General features: G+C 44.3%; 1 protein-coding gene and 1 long non-coding RNA gene across 3 annotated transcripts in view; one reads left to right on the top strand and one right to left on the bottom strand.

The window, feature by feature from the left end:
• LOC144113313 (F-box and leucine-rich repeat protein 13-like) overlaps positions 1-18,141 on the bottom strand; it is a 49,968-nt gene extending 31,827 nt beyond the window's left edge. Inside the window, exon 1 of one of the 2 annotated variants that reach the window (XM_077646302.1) lies at positions 18,039-18,141. The gene's annotated coding sequence lies outside the window, so the exon portion shown is untranslated. Of the gene's footprint in view, positions 1-5,878; positions 6,002-18,038 lie in introns of those variants that run through there. The other variant, XM_077646301.1, reaches the window with a different exon arrangement.
• LOC144113312 (uncharacterized) lies at positions 9,656-14,984 on the top strand. Its single transcript, XR_013310727.1, has 3 exons — positions 9,656-9,773; positions 11,611-11,841; positions 14,815-14,984. It is a non-coding gene; the product is annotated as an uncharacterized LOC144113312 (long non-coding RNA).
• Positions 18,142-18,370: the final 229 nt, after the last annotated feature.

Here is an 18,370-nt window from a genome sequence, read left to right as displayed (position 1 = left end):
CGTGATACTCGGATTACTGCACACTGAAACGAAGCTTGATGCTCTTTTGCCTTTGTCAAAAAAGTTTGATGCATTTGAGACGCACATGTAGTTTCTCTCTGATAAGTTTGACGACTTTCAGAACCACCTGGCTGTTCAAGAAAAAACTACAAAACAACTAACGAAATGAGTTGAAGGGCTGGAATCTAACAATGTAGGTAGTGATATAACTCAGCTGAAGCAGGACCTAGATGATTTGGAGTGGCGTAGTCGCTTTCTAACCCTAGAGCTTCATATATTGTCTGAAACCCAGGATGTGGACTTGCTAAGCAAAGTGAAGAGATTGTAGAAAAGCTGCAAGTTATGGCTATTACACAAGGCGACATTACCGCTGTGCATTACCTACACACGGCTGAACTGACGAAAACATTGCAAACCTTTTCAACATGCACTTTGTAGAACTTGGTGCCTGAAATGATATTCATGGTACATTATCATGTGAACAATACATGAATGTTCAATGTCCTCAAGCTGTATTTCTCACTCCAACTTGCGCCGAAGAAGTCCTCAACATAATCATGACGCTGAAGGACAACTGTGCATCAGCCTCGATGATGTGAAAATTTGCCCCGTGAAAGCTGTAGCCGCACTGATAACTCCAGTCCTTACGCATATATGCAACTGCATACTTCAAGTAGGGATATTTCCAAACCAAATGAAGCTTGCTCATGTTCCAGCTATTCATAAAGGTGGTGCTTTTGAAGACTTGAACAACTATAGACCAATGTCAGTGCTTTCAGTCTTTTCAAAAGTTGCTGAACACATAATGAACAAAAGAATTGTCGATTTCCTCACTCTGCATAACTTGATAGTAAACAAGCAGTTTGGATTCAGAAAGAATAAGGCAACTGAAACTGCTTTACTTTATATTAAACAGAAAATTCTTGACAACATTAAGAAATGAAAGCTTACTTTCGGTTTATTTCTAGATTTCAGGAAAGCCTTTGATTCTGTCCATCATTATATATTATTAATAAAGCTACCGTTCTATGGAGTCCAAGGTACAGCACATGCCCTGATGGAAAGCTGTTTAATTTGCAGGGAGCAATACACCACAATAAAGAGCACTGAATCTGATCGAGGCACTATCAAATACGGAGTTCCATAGGGATCCATTCTAGGCCCCATATTATTCTTGATATATATATGAGTGATATTGTAAACACCCCAGGCTGCTCTGAAATGGTATTACATGCAGATGACACTAATGTATTTTTTTTCAGGTTGCAATAAAAGCTTCGTTTACAGGGAAGCAAATGGATGGCTTCACTATTTAGGCTTTTGGTTAACCTTTAATAAACTAGACCTAAAGATAAACAAGATGGAATACCTGATTTTCAAGCCTAAAGATAGCAAAAAAGATAGTGAGTTCAAATTAAAGTTCAGGAATAACATTATCAACCAGTGTAAGAGGATTTGCTTTCTAGGTGTTATCTTTCATGAAACGTTTCTCTGGAATTCGCACACAGCTGTCCAAATTGAACTTAACGTGTTTTTGGCATATTAAACAGCTTGCCAGTGAAGCAACAAACTTACTATGCTCTCTTTCATTCACGTTTAACATACTGCTCCCTGGTATCGTCAGACACAACACAAAGAAACCTTGATTAGCTGCACCCTCTGCAAAAGCACTCAATATGTGGTATTTGAAAATTCCAAAAATAGAACATTGGTTGCCATACTTTAAGATCTATGACATACTAGAGATCAGTAAGCTATTCAATTATAAGTTATTTCTGGAAATCGTGCACCATTATATGTTACACCGTTCAAATATTGAGGTTCAATACAAAAAGAAACACTCCACATCTCCTTAGGGAAGATAAAATACAGGTGCCCCGATCTCGCACCAACTATGGTGATGTGAGATTGTGTATGCAAATAGCAAATTTATTGAATCAATATCCAGCCATCTTTGAATTATCAATCTACCCATCACTACCCAAAGAAAACACTAAGACATATGTACCTAATGGAATAATAAGTCAAAGAATTTTTTTTGTGTCATGGATGATATTTGGGTGTGTTGTATGTGTATTTAGTATTCGGGAATCTGTAAACCTTTTTTTTTCCATATACAGAAGAACGCAAAGTCGTCAGGGCTGTCCATTTGTTTTGTTTTGCGTGCTTGCATACATATTGGTTGTTGTACGATGTACTGTACTGCAAATGTGTTCGAATATGCCTATAGTGGTTTCCACTGCTGTCAGGGGTGGGATGGCCTCATCAGGCAAAAATGCCATTAGCCTTCTCACCCAGGACAAATTTTGTATATTTTTTGTCCCAAATAAACTGTACTACTACTACAACCTGAATGATGCAGGTTCGATCCTGGTCTAGCCTGTCGCGTTTTGATAGAGGCAAAATGCTATAGGCCTGTGTTCTATGCAATGTCAGTGCACGGTAAGAAACCGCAGGTGGCCGAAATTACTCTGCAACCTTTCACTATGGCGCCTCTCATAGCCCGAGTCACCTTGGGTTTTTGGACCACATAAAACCAAACCAAAACATCGACTAGCTTTCTTGAATGGGATAGCCAGGATATATATGCCTTGTGTTGTAAAGCACATTTGTAGAGATGGAGTGGGAATTTTTTTTTCAGTTCCTCTTATTTTTTTTCTTCCTTTGTACAGGTCAACATGCCTGGATGACTGACTGCAGACAACAGGTCGCAAGATTGCTTCTGGGGAAACTATATTCGGACCATTACTTTCAACATTTATTTTTATGTGGTGCATTCTTATGATGCATGTATTGCATATTCCTTGCCTCCATAGCTTGGAAATAAACTAAATTGTAAGTATATTGATCGTCATGTCATTTGTGAAGACCGTGTGGTGACCTTTTCAACAGTTGTAGACTGTCTATAGGCAGTCTACAGACAATGGTCTATTAAGGTTTTTTAGACAGAGCTCTATAGACGGTCTATAGACAAATATCTACAGCATTGCCAGGCCACATAACTGTGGAATGTCTATAGACCTATGTCTACTGGACCAGTAGATTTTTGTCTATAGACAGAAATCTACAGGAAGTGTATGGCCTAAGTCTGTAGATCTATAGACTGCCTATAGACCTGTGTGTATTATCAGTAGACATTTGTCTATAGACTGTCTATGGACAGAAGTCTAGGAAGTGTATGGCCGTAAATCTATAAATCTTCTATAGACTGTCTATGGACCTGTGTCTATAGACTGTTTATGGACCTATCTACTTTCAGTAGACATTTGTCTGTGGACTGTCTATAGACAAAAGTCTACTAAAAGTGTATGGCCATAAATCTATAGATTGTCTATAGACTGGTCTGAAGGATATGTCTATAGACTTCTTAGACTAAAGTCTATAGACAGTCTATGGACTGTCTAAAGAAATTTTTATAAGCGGGAACTCAATCGCAAGCCGTCTGCGGCTAGACTGACATCCCTCCCCAGTCGCAGGCCGACAGAGTTCGCAGCGTTGCAGGTGAAAATTGCATGCATGTGAAATGAATGGGCCTTTTCCAACGATCGCTGCTGATGGAAGCCGACGACCTCGTCAGAAGCGCTGACCGTTCTTGGAAGGAGGCTTCAAGTTGACTCTGGCCACCGCAGTATATAGTGCAGGATGTTTTCGCATTCATAGCACGTAAACAGACTTAAGTGCCCCCGTAGTTTTTGACACATCCTTGCGGTAATATTCAGTCGAAAAGAGATGTTACTTCTCGAAATATACTATATGTATTATAATTACTATCACGCAATGCATGTACGATTATTCCGTGCATACTGAGCTCACACAGTAAGAAGGATCATTCTGGGCACAGTTAGTGCACGCAATTTAATGAATCCACGATGTACCTTATAATCGCAGATAATTGCAAAAAAAAAAACTATTTTACGTAAACAGATGAAAACAAACCAGTATAAGCAATACATGGTCTTCACTGTCCATGCTAATACCTACTAGCCGCTGCGGTGGCTCAGTGGTTATGGCGCTTGGCTGTTGACCCGAAAGACGCGGGTTCGACGCGGCCGCGGCGGTCGAATTTCGATGGAGGCGAAATTCTAGAGTTCCGTGTACTGCGCGGTGTCAGTGCACGTTAAAGAACCGCAGGTGGTCGAAATTTCCGGAGCCCTTCACTACGGTGTCCCTCATAGCCCGAGTCTCTTTGGGACTTTAAACCCCCCAAAACCATAGCACCTACTGTTGTGTCAATCAGAGAAAATTGCAATAAAATTCTGTCGGCCTAACCGCCCGTATCTTCGGGCTAAAATTCCGCACAGCGGTGGCATTTAATATTACGTTTGGATGGAGTGCAGCCTGACTCGGTGAAAAAAATCCGAAATCTCCATCGTCTGCGGCGACAGCGAACCAAAACTGCGAGCATTCGCAGCAGTGATGTCGCTGGGGCCATCACGCGCCCTCCGGACGAACGAGGACTCTACCAGGTCTGCCGTGCAGGGAGGCTGCGGAGAAACGCACAGGCGGAACGCAACGTGCGGGGACGGGGGCAGTCGCGTGAAAATTGAAAATTGGTTTTTGAGGAAACAAAAAGGCTGATTGTCTCACATTTCGGTGGACACCCGAACCGCGTCGTAAGGGAGTGGAGGAAGGTGGGAGTGAAAAAGAAAGTGCAAACGTTTAATTAATTGGTTTTTGGGGGAAAGGAAATGGCGCAGTATCTGTCTCATATCGTTGGACACCTGAACCGCGCCGTAAGGGAAGGGATAAGGGAGGGAGTGAAAGAGGAAAGGAAGGAGGTGCCGTAGTGGAGGGCTCCGGAATAATTTCGACCACCTGGGGACGTTTAACGTGCACTGACATCGCAATGCACACCCGCACCTTAGCGTTTTTTCTCCATACAAACGCAGCCGCCGCGGTTGGGTTCGAACCCGGGAACTCCGGATCAGTAGTCGAGCGCCTTAACCACTGAGCCACCGCGGCGGGTACAAACGTTTTCTGCGCCAAGTTTTCATAAGATAGTCGAGAAAGCACTTTCAAAGCAACCGCGCAACCGCTTTGTCCCCTGGGCGTTTCGCCGCAGATAGATACTTGAGGCCTTACCCTTTGTAACGGGTGGGCGCCACTAGGTTGGGCACCCGGACCAGAAACAAAAAAAAAACGAGAACATGAAAGCGTGCAAGGAGAGAAAAGAAAAACAACGCACAAGAAAGAAAAAAAAACACAAAGGCTAAAGTCAGGAGGTGGGGGGTTCGCTCATCGACCTCGTTCACGTCCGCAGCAACGCAAGAGGCAAACTGCTCGCTGTGAAGACAAACACGCCCTTCAAACACGTCCTGCACAGAGTGCGTCACACAGACGTGCGCTGTCACTTTATAATGACGGCCTGTGGGGCGAGTTGGTGCATGACTGAAAAAACTGCGTCGCAATGAAGACAACACAGGGAAGGAAAAGACAACACATGCTCGCAATACTAACACTGTTGGGACTCGTGCACCTGAACTAGCTCCCACTGAAGCGATGAAGCGGTCAAGGGAACAGTTACATAGTCGGCACACGGGCCGAGACCATAATGGGCTAGAAGAACGGATCGCGGCGATGACCCGGGAGGAAGCCTTTCTCGCTTGCTGTCGCCTTCTGACCTCCCGCTCAGCGCGGCTCGATTTTTATACCCTCTGGAACAGTTAAAGTAGCCAGCAGTTCGAATATTCCTCCAATCGGGACACGCCGCTGGTTGCTGTTTGAATTGGACGAATAGACGAGATGGCTCAGCCGTTAAACGCTTGCATCTGGGAAAGGGCTGCCAGCGAACCGTTGCAGCAGCGAGCAGTTCGATTCCTGTAATTAAGTCGCGCCGCTGGTTCCTGTGTGAATGGGACGAATAGACGAGAGGGCTCACCCTTTCAGAGCTCATGTCGGCGAAACGGTGCAGCAGCCAGGCATCCGAAGCATCACGGCTGCCGGCGAAGCGTCGGTTGGGCCTCGAGTCGCGCTAGCAAGATGGCGGGAGGGGGGGGGGGGGCGGCGCGAGCCACGCTGCACGCGACCTCTTTGTCCAGAGCCGTTAGACGACAGGGCCTTGCTTTGTGCGATATGCCAAGCGCACGAGATGCCAGCGGAATGAGTGTTCTGGCAGAATAGCGGCTTTGTCACATATAATAGGGAGTCTAAAATAAAAATATGAAGGAAAGAGGTGTGAAGAAGACGAAAAGGTTGGTGATAAGCATGACGTGGATTAACCGAAGACTAAAGAAGGTGAAGAAGCATTCGGTGAGGTGGAAAGAGATGATTGGTGGAGAAGAGAAGAAGGAGAAGACGACGACAACTTTGGTTCTAGGCTTTTCTTTTCTATCAATTATTACATTTTGACTAAATCATTAATATTTAATCACTCTCTTTATTATTATTCTTAAAATTTTAAAATCAAAACACTCATCCCTTTTCTGTTCATGACGAAAAATTCACCGGTGTTATGCTCCCACGTGCTTTTCCTTTTGTTAACTGCGTTCAGGTGAATAGCCACCCGATTCTTGGCCGATCCCCCAGTGTGGGTATGTGCCATCTTTTGATAGGCTAACAACAACAACAACATTTGATTGGGCTTCTGGCAACAACTTGATCTGCAACAATTTCGGATTGCCTACGTTTGTTCGGAGTCAATGCCGCTCTGCCTTGGATTTAACTTTTTCCTCCCCAGGAGTCTCTGTTATGTCTTGGGCGCCTGTTGACTGTGCAACAAAAAGTGATCGTCTACCGATTACTTTCAAGTTTGCGTGTAAATTAACTCTTCCTGAGCAACATCAGCGCACGTTAATAAATTACAGTTGCTTTAAAGACACGCTAAAATCAGCTCTCCAAATCACTTCACCCTTGCGCTGAGACAAGTGCCGAAAGCAAGCCTACACATCTATGTTCAGTACTGGGCCCTGTAAGGCAAAAGTCTGAAATTTTGGTTAAGGTAACCAAGGGTGCAATCGCGAACAATTCGTAGAATGCTGAGTGCAAGCGTGCATATAGACGACGGAAAGCAGCTCGGAAGAAACTTCTCATCAATCAATGCCCCAAAATTGGCTGGATTATTAGTATGTTGCAGCAACATTTAAGCGCACTGTCGCCCGTGCAAAAAAGGAGTATATTACAACTCATTATGATTTCCTTTCGCAATCAGGAAATAAACGAGCTTTGTTTAATTTCGTGAGGCGCAACAAGGTGATTCCACCGGCTGTCAACCTTGAATCCCTCGTTCAGTCCCCTGCTGACATCGCAAAGGCCTTAGAGGCTATTGCGTGTGGCCTAGAGTTCGCTTTACATCTGCTCTACCTTCTCCTGCTATATTCACATGCACCCCAAGTGATTTCACTGAGGTCCCTACGTCTGAGCTGTCGCAAATTGTTATGCGCTTATCCACAGCGGCTCCTCCCTTATGAAAATGGTCTATAGACTGTCTATAGACTTTGTATAGACTCTATAGACACCCTTTAGACTGGTTTATTTCAATAGACAGTCTATAGAGAATTTATAGATTGAAGTCTATAACCGCCCTAATATCCTTTTGTCTATAGATGGTCCATAGACTACCTATAGACTGAAGTCTATAACCGCATCAATTTTCTTCTGTCTACAGACGGTCAATAGATTATCTATAGACTGAAGTCTATAACCGCCTTATTTCCTTCCGTCTATAGGTGGTCCATAGACTATCTATAGACTAAAGTCTATAATCGCCTTAATTTTGTTCTGTCTATAGATGGGCCATAGAATATATGTGTACTAGTCTAACAGACAAGTTTTTTTTGTCTATAGACGGTCAATAGATTATCTATAGACTGAAGTCTATAACTGCCTCATTTCCTTCTGTGCATAGAAAGCCTATAGACCATCTATAGACCAAAGTCTATAGCAAACATAATTAGATTTTATTTAGACTAAAGTCTATACCTGCCTTATTTTCTTTTGTCCATAGACAATCTATAGACCATGAATAGACTAAAGCCTATAACCGCCATAATTTCCTTTTGTCTATAGACAATCTATAAACCATCTATAGACTAGTCTATAACCGGCTTAGCAGCCATTTGTCTACAGACGACCTACAGACAATTTATAGACCAAAATCTCTAACCGCCTTAATTTCCTATCGTCTATAGACAATCTTTAGACTGCATATAGACTATTGTCTATAGACCTATTGTCTATTGTTTATAACAATCCTATACTTATCTAACAATGTATACACTGCCTTTCGACTAAGTCCATAAAATATCCATTTCTTTTCGTACTGCATGCTGAGTAGAACTGCACCGGGCCGCCGCGGTGGTTAAGAGGTTATGGCGCTCGGCTGCTGACACGAAAGACGCGGGTTCGTTGCCAGCCGCGGCGGTCGAATTTCGATGGGGGCGAAATTCTTGAGGCCCGTGTAGTGTGCGATGTCAGTGCACGTTAAAGAAACCCAGGCGGTCGAAATTTCCGGAGCCCTTCACTACGGCAGCCCTCATTCCCTGAGTTGGCTTGGGACGTTAAACCCCCACGAACCAAACTGCACCGGGTGACCGCAACTATTGTCAGAGTCCTTTGCTATTTCAGGGATAAAAATATTGTCCAACGGCAATGCAATACCTTCCTGTGTATTGTTTTTAGAAGCTTTGCAGAGCTAATTTTCCTTAAACCGCGACGCATATTGAGAATATAATTCAATAATCTTTAATGCTGACAGGTAGAGCCAGGAAAGGCACCTATTTCTGAAGTAAGGGCGCTGCAAACTGTACTACATCAAACGAACACACTCTCCCTTAAAGGAATCGCTCGAGAATATTCCATTACATCTTTCTATCGTTACTGTCCGACGCGCATAAATTAAGAAGCATTTCATCAGTGACTGTACATTTATTTCTCCTTAAAACCTCCTGTAAAATAAGGGGGAATAACGGGGGTGAGAATTCAAGGATGTGCCCATCTCTCAGAAACATGATTAGAAGAGTCTCAAAGATCATGGTTCTCTGCGGAATTAAGATATGCCATTTATACCTTTGCAGTTTGCATTCACGTGAAAAAATGCTGCAACTCACCAATCAGAAACCCAGTATATTTTGGTTCTTCGCCGTACACCTGCTGTATCGGAGGCGATAACACGCTGTTGTCCATACCGGTTTTCCAAACACGAGCACACGCCAAAAAAACGTTATGCTATGCAGCATTATAATTATTTGAAAAGGGCGCCACATACAGAATTGTGCGTTTTTATCATGAAGACTTTCAAAAGTTTCCCCGCCTCAACCGCTGTTTCATTTGCGATGAAACTGCACACAGAGCTTGCGTATTATGGTAGCTTTTGTATCGTAGGAAGTTTGACAACGCTACTTACTTAGTTCAGCCGTGCAGGATGCGAAAACATAATCGTCTACGTAGAGATCGGCAACCAAAACCCGCAGACGACGCTTTTTCGCTGAAGGGCGGCAGTGGCGCCATCTGTTTGCGATAGCGCAAAGTGTTTCGGTTTCGGTTTTGGTTTTCGCGAAAGCAATAAGATTTTTAAAGCGCGAGTGGAGAATTTATGCTTTAAATCAATGACCCTTTGTGTTCTTAGATACTAGAGCAGGCTACACTTGGCAAGAGTGCAACCAATATAGACATTATCGTGAAATTGGTTTCTGTTTCACTTTTTACCCATTTTGCCCGGAGGCGGCGGAAAATCATCCGGACAGCAAACAACTGTGTGCGCCGGTGTGTCGGCGTGGGCGGCGTTTTCTCTCGTGGATTGCGTTTTGATTGAAATGCAACTTAATCGTCCACTTGCGGTAAGTCTACACGATTATTTTTATTCATTTGGTCTCCTTAGCCACTCTAAGCAGTGCTGTGTGTGCAGAGCAGATTATGTGCGCAGCGACAAACTTCCTATCCACGTTTGTAAGCGGCGTTAATAACAATAATAATTGGTTTTTGGGGAAAGGAAATGGCGCAGTGTCTGTCTCATACGTATATCTTTGGACACCTGAACCGCGCCGTCGTAAGCACGTTTCTGTGAGCAGCGGCAGCCGCCATGTTCTCGAATAATGCGCTTACGTCTGTGCCGCTATGTCTTTCCTGACGCGCGGAAAGGCACTCGGTGCGAAACCCGGGACGGTAAGCCCTCCTCGCGAGCTCTCTACTGGCTTTTCCGTGTTGAAAGGTAGGTGCACAGCCAGAAATATCGCTTAGCCCGTTAGTGAAGGCCGAAATGAAACTATGCGTTAGATGCGCTTGTCAAAGTTTTAATGAAGCGGCGGTGGAGGAATGCTAATAGAGTGATGGTTGAAAAAAATGTGGTTGCCGGCGCAAATGGCGAGCGTGTACAAACACCGCGAAGAACCTACGCGCTGCATCCCGTCTCCCCTTTCGTTGCACACGTATGGATTCGTTCATCCCTGTTATCCGAGCCGTTGGCCGCCGCCGCTGGCCTGCGGGCAATTCATTTCGAAAGCTGAGTAAAGGTCGCCTCGACAAGAGATGGCTTACATTTCGTTCCGAGAGGCTCGTTCATGAACCCCGCTTACGCGTGCACAAATTTCGCCAGTACGAATTGTGCGAGAGGCAGAGTATGCGTTTCTGATCTCAGACTGCTACATTACAAAAACGCCAATGTAACTTGGCGCTTATTTGCGCCACGAATGCAATTCTGCTCGCGCTGTTTTACTATGGCTGCGCCTTTTGATTAACACGTTAATTGTTTCAATGAAATAATTCTTACTTTGAGCATGTTCGTTGCTTCCGTTGATTTTTCTATCAGCGTTTGGTTAAGGTACCTGCATGCAAGTGTCTCCTTTTTACTGCTTTGTCCGGGCTGCACTTGAAGTAAAAACTTAACTGAATTTGAGATGGTATTGCATCCTTACAATAATGAGCTTGTTGTCTGAAGCTCACGTATGGTTCTGAAATGGTGCTGCTGCAGCCACTACGTGCTGTTTGAGTTTTTCTAGATAATGAGCACAGCATGCAAGCGCTGTAACCCGCTTGTTCCAAAGAGCGCACTCTGGTGTATGAGTATGCTGTTTCATCTTAGTCTTTCAAGTTGTGGGTGCAAAACTGTGGTGAACTGGTTCGCAGTCTGCCTGGTAGGTCTTGCATGGCTTGTGCCCGTTTCAGTATCGGCGTGTGTACCAGGCTTCATGCAGGGTATTTTGGTATTTTTAAGCACTTGTTCAATAGCATGTATAAGAATAAATGCTTGAATATTCTCCAGTTGGGATTCTTTTGCAAGGAGCACTGAATGTACGTTTTATGGAGCAGCATTCTCAACAGCTCGTAGCGAGTCAGTGATAAGTGGCACAAGTTTTCTTAGTATTCTATTCCAATTAATGTAAAGGGAATGCATACAGAGGTCAGTATTCGCAGTAGGTATTTAGTGTAGAGGTAGAGTGCTGCACGGAATGTGGATATTAGTTACAATGTTTTATGACATCCACATAGAATTTGTCATGCACATTTACTGAAATGATGAATCCGGCACGATGGCTCAGTGGTTATCGTGTTCTTCAGGTGCTCAAGTTATGCCAAGTCGTCAGTTATGTTATCAAAAGCTACGTCAAGTTATCGTCACCACTGCAAAGTAGCGGCGATAACTGCGAGCATCACATAACCGTCTCTGCCTTTGTGCAGATTACCCACTGTGCAGCCATACATCTCACTGGTCATCGCACGTGCCCTGAAGACGGACGGTAGTCTCGAGCAGCGGACCAGGAAGGCGTGGTCGTCGGTGTCATCCGGAAATCTGGCACAGCATCAACGGCTCATTGTGGGCTATAAAAGAAGATTCCTTCCACTGGGACCTCACTTGGCAGTGGTGACCGTAACTGCGAGCATCATGTAACCGTCTCTGCCTTTGTGCAGGTTTGTGCATAATTATGCCTCACTGAATGTGATTTTGTTTTCCTTTTATGTCGGCGCTGCTCCTAAGTGGATCGGCTTTTTGCAAAAGATCTTGTCGTACTATAGATCATTGTTGTGCTTGCCGTCTTCCACTCACTGATAGCATCTTTGCAACATGCTCAGAGTGCAAATTTAATTTTCATCGTGGTGCATGTGCGTAAATAACAGAAGAATCTTTCAGTGCTAAGCGCGAAGCCAGAAAGAAAGCATGGAAATGTGACTTGTCGAGGCAACCACAAGGGCACAAACGCCACAGAAAATCCGCAGCATGATTCCGACGTGATACTCAGATTACTGCAGACTGAAACGAAGCTTGATGCTCTTTTGCCTTTGTCAAAAAAGTTCGATGCATTTGAGACGCACATGCAGTTTCTCTCCGATAGGTTTGACGACTTTCAGAACCACCTGACTATTCAAGAAAAACTACAAAACAACTAACGAAATGAGTTGAAGGGCTGGAATCTAACAATGTAGGTAGTGATATAACAGCTGAAGCAGGATCTAGATGATTTGGAGTGGCATAGTTGCTTTCTAACCCTAGAGCTTCATATATTGACTGAAACCCAGGATGTGGACTTGCTAAGCAAAGTAAATGAGATTGTAGAGAAGCTGCAAGTTAAGGCTATTACACAAGACGCATTACCGCTGTGCATTACCTACACAAGGCTGAACTGACGAAAACATTGCAAACCTTTTCAACATGCACTTTGTAGAACTTGGTGCCTCAAATGATATTCATGGTACATTATCATGTGAACAATACATGAATGTTCAATGTCCTCAAGCTGTATTTCTCACTCCAACTTGCACCGAAGAAGTCCTCAACATAATCATGACGCTGAAGGACAACTGTGCATCAGCCTACGACGAAGTGAAAATTTGCCCCGTGAAAGCTGTAGCCGCACTGATAACTCCAGTCCTTATGCATATATGCAACTGCATACTTCAAGTAGGGGTATTTCCAAACCAAATGAAGCTTCCTCGTGTTCCAGCTATTCATAAAGGTGGTGCTTTTGAAGACTTGAACAACTACAGACCAATGTCAGTGCTTTCAGTCTTTTCAAAAGTTGCTGAACACATAATGAACAAAAGAATTGTTGATTTCCTCAATCTGCATAACTTGATAGTAAACAAGCAGTTGGGATTTAGAAAGAATAAGGCAACTGAGACTGCTTTACTTTATATTAAACAGAAAATTCTTGACAACATTCAGAAATGAAAGCTTACTTTGGGTTTATTTCTAGATTTCAGGAAAGCCTTTGATTCTGTCCATCATGATATATTATTAATAAAGCATCCAAGGTACAGCGCATGCCCTGATGGAAAGCTGTTTAATTTGCAGGGAGCAATACACCACAATAAAGAGCACCGAATCTCATCGAGGCACTATTAAATACGGAGTTCCATAGGGATCCATTCTAGGCCCCATATTATTCTTGATATATATGAGTGATATTGTAAACACCCCAGGCTGCTCTGAAATGGTATTACATGCAGATGACACTAATGTATTTTTTTTCAGGGTGCAATAAAAGCTTCGTTTACAGGGAAGCAAATGAATGGCTTCACTATTTAGACTTTTGGTTAACCTTTAATAATCTAGACCTAAAGATAAACAAGATGGAATACCTGATTTTCAAGCCTGAAGGTAGCAAAAAAGATAGTGAGTTCAAATTAAAGTTCAGGAATAACATTATCAACCAGTGTAAGAGGATTTGCTTTCTAGGTGTTATCTTTCATGAAACGTTTCTCTGGAATTCGCACACAGAAGCTCTCCAAATTGAACTTAACGTGTTTTTGGCATATTAAACAGGTTGCCAGTGAAGCAACAAACTTACTATGCTCTCTTTCATTCACGTTTAACATACTGCTCCCTGGTATCGTCAGACACAACACAAAGAAACCTTGATTAGCTGCACCCTCTGCAAAAGCGCTCAATATGTGGTATTCGAAAATTCCAAAAATAGAACATTGGTTGCCATACTTTAAGATCTATGACATACTAGAGATCAGTAAGCTATTCAAATATGTTATTTTTGGAAATCTTGCACCAGTATATGTTACACCGTTCAAATATTGAGGTTCAATACAAAAAGAAACACTCCACATCTCCTTAGGGAAGATAAAATACAGGTGCCCCGATCTCGCACCAACTATGGTGATGTGAGATTATGTACGCAAATAGCAAATTTATTGAATCAATATCCAGCCATCTTTGAATTATCAATCTACCCATCACTACCTAAAGAAAACACTAAGACATATGTACCTAATGGAATAATAAGTCAAAGAATTTCTTTTGTGTCATGGATGATATTTGGGTGTGTTGTACGTGTAAATAGTATTCGGGAATCTGTAAACCTTTTTTTTCCCTATACAGAAGCATGCACACAGTCCTCAGGGTTGTCCATTTGTTTTGTTTTGTGTGCTTGCATACATATTGGTTGTTGTACGATGTACTGTACTGCAAATGTTTTCGAATATGCCTATAGTGGTTTCCACTGCTGTCAGGGGTGGGGTGGCCTCATCAGGCAAAAATGCCATTAGCCTTCTCACCAAGGACAAATTTTGTATATTTTTTGTCCCAAATAAACTGTACTACTACTACAACCTGAATGATGCAGGTTCGATCCTGGTCTAGCCTGTCGCGTTTTGGTAGAGGCAAAATGCTATAGGCCTGTGTTCTATGCAATGTCAGTGCACGGTAAGAAACCGCAGGGGGCCGAAATTACTCTGCAACCTTTCACTATGACGCCTCTCATAGCCTGAGTCACCTTGGGTTTTTGGACCACATAAAACCAAACCAAAACATCGACTAGCTTTCTTGAATGGGATAGCCAGGATATATATGCCTTTTGTTGTAAAGCTACATTTGTAGAGATGGAGTGGGAATTTTTTTTTCAGTTCCTCTTATTTTTTTCTTCCTTTGTACAGGTCAACATGCCTGGATGACTGACTGCAGACAACAGGTCGCAAGATTGCTTCTGAGGAAACTATATTCGGACCATTACTTTCAACATTTATTTTTATGTGGTGCATTCTTATGATGCATGTATTGCATATTCCTTGCCTCCATAGCTTGGAAATAAACTAAATTGTAAGTATATTGATCGTCATGTCATTTGTGAAGACCGTGTGGCGACCTTTTTGAACAGTTGTAGACTGTCTATAGGCAGTCTACAGACAATGGTCTATTAAGGTTTTTTAGACAGAGCTCTATAGACTGTCTATAGACAAATATCTACAGCATTGCCAGGCCACATAACTGTGGAATGTCTATAGACAGTCTATAGACCTATGTCTACTGGACCAGTAGATTTTTGTCTATAGACAGAAATCTACAGGAAGTGTATGGCCTAAGTCTATAGATCTATAGACTGCCTATAGACCTGTGTCTATTATCAGTAGACATTTGTCTATAGACGGTCTATGGACAGAAGTCTATAGGAAGTGTATGGCCGTAAATCTATAAATCTTCTATAGACTGTCTATGGACCTGTGTCTATAGACTGTTTATGGACCTATCTACTTTCAGTAGACATTTCTCTATGGACTGTCTATAGACAAAAGTCTACTAAAAGTGTATGGCCATAAATCTATAGATTGTCTATAGACTGGTCTGAAGGATTTGTCTATAGACTTCTTAGACTAAAGTCCATAGACAGTCTATGGACTGTCTAAAGAAATTTTTATAAGGGGGAACTCAATCGCAAGCCGTCTGCGGCTAGACTGACGGCCCTCCCCAGTCACAGGCCGACAGAATTCGCAGCGTTGCAGGCCAAAATTGCATGCATGTGAAATGGGCCTTTTCCGACGATCGCTGCTGATGGAAGCCGACGACCACGTCAGAAGCGCTGACCGTTCTTGGAAGGAGGCTTCAAGTTGACTCTGGCCACCGCAGTATATAGTGCACAATTTTTTCGCATTCATAGCACGTAAGCAGACTTAAGTGCCCCCGGTAGTTTTTGACACATCCTTGCGGTAATTTTCAGTCGAGAAGAGATGTTACTTCTCGAAATATACCATATGTATTATAATTACTATCACGCAATGCATGCACGATTATTCCGTGCATACTGAGCTCACGCAGTAGGAAGGAACATTCTGTGCACAGTTAGTGCACGCAATATAATGAATCCACGATGTACCTTATAATCGCAGATAATTGCAAAAAAAACTATTTTACATAAACAGATGAAAACAAACCAGTATAAGCAATACATGTTCTTCACTGTCCGTGCTAATACTTACTAGCCGCTGCGGTGGCTCAGTGGTCATGGCGCTTGGCTGCTGACCCGAAAGACGCGGGTTCGACGCGGCCGCGGCGGTCGAATTTCGATGGAGGCGAAATTCTAGAGTTCCGTGTACTGCGCGATGTCAGTGCACGTTAAAGAACCCGAGGTGGTCGAAATTTCCGGAGCCCTTCACTACGGCGTCCCTCATAGCCCGAGTCTCTTTGGGACTTTAAACCCCCCAAAACCATAGCACCTACTGTTGTGTCAATCGGAAAAAAATGGCAATAAGATTTTCTCGGCCTAACCGCCCGTATCTTCGGGCTCAAATTTCGCACAGCGGTGGCATTTAATACTACGTTTGGATGGAGTACAGCCTGACTAGGTGAAAAGAATCCGAAATCTCCATCGTCTGCGGCGACAGCGAACCAAAACTGCGAGCATTCGCAGCAGTGATGTCGCTGGGGCCATCACGCGCCCTCCGGACGAACGAGGACTCTACCAGGTCTGCCGTGCAGGGAGGCTGCGGAGAAACGCACAGGCGGAACGCAACGTGCGGGAACGGGTGCAGTCGCGTGAAAATTGAAAATTGGTTTTTGAGGAAACAAAAAGGCGCATTGTCTCACATTTCGGTGGACACCCGAACCGCGTCGTAAGGGTGTGGAGGAAGGTGCGAGTGAAAAAGAAAGTGCAAACGTTTTATTAATTAATTGGTTTTTGGGGGAAAGGAAATGGCGCAGTATCTCATATATCGTTGGACACCTGAACCGCGCCGTAAGGGAAGGGATAAGGGAGAGAGTGAAAGAGAAAAGGAAGGAGGTGCCGTAGTGGAGGGCTCCGGAATAATTTCGACCACCTGGGGACGTTTAACGTGCACTGACATCGCACTGCACACCGGCACCTTAGCGTTTTTCCTCCATACAAACGCAGCCGCCGCGGTCGGGTTCGAACCCGGGAACTCCGGATCAGTAGTCGAGCGCCTTAACCACTGAGCCACCGCGGCGGGTACAAACGTTTTCTGCGCCAAGTTTCCATAAGATAGTCGAGAAAGCACTTTCAAACCAACCGCGCAACCGCTTTGTCCCCTGGGCGTTTCGCCGCAGATAGATACTTGAGGCCTTACCCTTTGTAACGGGTGGGCACCACTAGGTTGGGCACCCGGACCAAAAACAAAAAAAAAACAAAAAAACGAGAATATGAAAGCGCGCAAGGAGAGAAAAGAAAAACAACGCACAAGAAAAAAAAACACACAAAGGCTAAAGTCAGGAGGTGGGGGGTTCGCTCATCGACCTCGTTCACGTCCGCAGCAGCGCAAGAGGCAAACTGCTCGCTGTGCAAGAAAAACACGCCCTTCAAACACGCCCTGCACAGAGTGCGTCACACAGACGTGCGCTGTCACTTTATAATGACGGCCTGTGGGGCGAGTTGGTGCATGACTGAAAAAACTGCGTCGCAATCAAGACAACACAGCGAAGAAAAAGACAACACATGCTCGCAATACTAACACTGTTGGGACTCGTGCACCTGAACTAGCTCCCACTGAAGCGATGAAGCGGTCAAGGGAACAGTTACATAGTCGGCACACGGGCCGAGACCATAATGGGCTAGAAGAACGGATCGCGGCGATGACCCGGGAGGAAGCCTTTCTCGCTTGCTGTCGCCTTCTGACCACCCGCTCAGCGCGGCTCGATTTTTATACCCTCTGGAACAGTTAAAGTAGCCAGCAGTTCGAATATTCCTCCAATCGGGACACGCCGCTGGTTGCTGTTTGAATTGGACGAATAGACGAGATGGCTCAGCCGTTAAACGCTTGCATCTGGGAAAGGGCTGCCAGCGAACCGTTGCAGCAGCGAGCAGTTCGATTCCTGTAATTAAGTCGCGCCGCCGGTTCCTGTGTGAATGGGACGAATAGACGAGAGGGCTCACCCTTTCAGAGCTCAAGTCGGCGAAACGGTGCAGCAGCCAGGCATCCGAAGCATCACGGCTGCCGGCGAAGCGTCGGTTGGGCCTCGAGTCGCGCTAGCAAGATGGCGGGAGGGGGGGGGGGGGGCGGCGCGAGCCACGCTGCAAGCGACCTCTTTGTCCAGAGCCGTTAGACGACAGGGACTTGCTTTGTGCGATATGCCAAGCGCACGAGATGCCAGCGGAATGAGTGTTCTGGCAGAATAGCGGCTTTGTCACATATAATAGGGAGTCTAAAATAAAAATATGAAGGAAAGAGGTGTGAAGAAGACGAAGAGGTTGGTGATAAGCATGAC

The sequence above is a fragment of the Amblyomma americanum genome, chromosome 1 (genome assembly GCF_052857255.1).
Source record: "Amblyomma americanum isolate KBUSLIRL-KWMA chromosome 1, ASM5285725v1, whole genome shotgun sequence".
In the NCBI taxonomy this organism is placed as follows: Eukaryota; Metazoa; Arthropoda; class Arachnida; order Ixodida; family Ixodidae; genus Amblyomma; species Amblyomma americanum.
This window is presented reverse-complemented; position numbering and strand designations above follow the sequence as displayed.